Here is a 2,055-nt window from a genome sequence, read left to right on the forward strand (position 1 = left end):
AGACGGTTTCTAACAATATATATCATAACACCAAACTCGCTACAATTATTATTTATCGAGTTATTAGCAAATAATGGACGGATGTGCTACTCCGTCGACAAAACTCTGGAAATTTTTCTAAGTCCCACCGCTAAGAGGAAACTTTTTCCGTATCGGTCCTAGACGATTTTCGACGTGATATCACTGTAATATAGACGGTTTCTAACAATATATATCATAACACCAAACTCGCTACAATTATTATTTATCGAGTTATTAGCAACTAATGGACGGATGTGCTACTCCGTCGACAAAACTCTGGAAATTTTTCTAAGTCCCACCGCCAAGAGGAAACTTTTTCCCTATCGGTCCTAGACGATTTTCGACGTGATATCACTGTAATATAGACGGTTTCTAACAATATATATCATAACACCAAACTCGCTACAATTATTATTTATCGAGTTATTAGCAAATAATGGACGGATGTGCTACTCCGTCGGACGTTCGACGAAAATTTTTCTAAGTCCCACCGCCAAGAGGAAACTTTTTCCGTATCGGTCCTAGACGATTTTCGACGTGATATCACTGTAATATAGACGGTTTCTAACAATATAAATCATAACACCAAACTCGCTACAATTATTATTTATCGAGTTATTAGCAAATAATGGACGGATGTGCTACTCCGTCGGACGTTCGACGAAAATTTTTCTAAGTCCCACCGCCAAGAGGAAACTTTTTCCCTATCGGTCCTAGACGATTTTCGACGTGATATCACTGTAATATAGACGGTTTCTAACAATATATATCATAACACCAAACTCGCTACAATTATTATTTATCGAGTTATTAGCAAATAATGGACGGATGTGCTACTCCGTCGACAAAACTCTGGAAATTTTTCTAAGTCCCACCGCCAAGAGGAAACTTTTTCCCTATCGGTCCTAGACGATTTTCGACGTGATATCACTGTAATATAGACGGTTTCTAACAATATATATCATAACACCAAACTCGCTACAATTATTATTTATCGAGTTATTAGCAAATAATGGACGGATGTGCTACTCCGTCGACAAAACTCTGGAAATTTTTCTAAGTCCCACCGCCAAGAGGAAACTTTTTCCGTATCGGTCCTAGACGATTTTCGACGTGATATCACTGTAATATAGACGGTTTCTAACAATATATATCATAACACCAAACTCGCTACAATTATTATTTATCGAGTTATTAGCAAATAATGGACGGATGTGCTACTCCGTCGACAAAACTCTGGAAATTTTTCTAAGTCCCACCGCCAAGAGGAAACTTTTTCCCTATCGGTCCTAGACGATTTTCGACGTGATATCACTGTAATATAGACGGTTTCTAACAATATATATCATAACACCAAACTCGCTACAATTATTATTTATCGAGTTATTAGCAAATAATGGACGGATGTGCTACTCCGTCGACAAAACTCTGGAAATTTTTCTAAGTCCCACCGCTAAGAGGAAACTTTTTCCGTATCGGTCCTAGACGATTTTCGACGTGATATCACTGTAATATAGACGGTTTCTAACAATATATATCATAACACCAAACTCGCTACAATTATTATTTATCGAGTTATTAGCAAATAATGGACGGATGTGCTACTCCGTCGACAAAACTCTGGAAATTTTTCTAAGTCCCACCGCCAAGAGGAAACTTTTTCCCTATCGGTCCTAGACGATTTTCGACGTGATATCACTGTAATATAGACGGTTTCTAACAATATATATCATAACACCAAACTCGCTACAATTATTATTTATCGAGTTATTAGCAAATAATGGACGGATGTGCTACTCCGTCGACAAAACTCTGGAAATTTTTCTAAGTCCCACCGCCAAGAGGAAACTTTTTCCCTATCGGTCCTAGACGATTTTCGACGTGATATCACTGTAATATAGACGGTTTCTAACAATATATATCATAACACCAAACTCGCTACAATTATTATTTATCGAGTTATTAGCAAATAATGGACGGATGTGCTACTCCGTCGACAAAACTCTGGAAATTTTTCTAAGTCCCACCGCTAAG

This window comes from Halictus rubicundus, unplaced genomic scaffold (assembly GCF_050948215.1).
Source record: "Halictus rubicundus isolate RS-2024b unplaced genomic scaffold, iyHalRubi1_principal scaffold0911, whole genome shotgun sequence".
In the NCBI taxonomy this organism is placed as follows: Eukaryota; Metazoa; Arthropoda; class Insecta; order Hymenoptera; family Halictidae; genus Halictus; species Halictus rubicundus.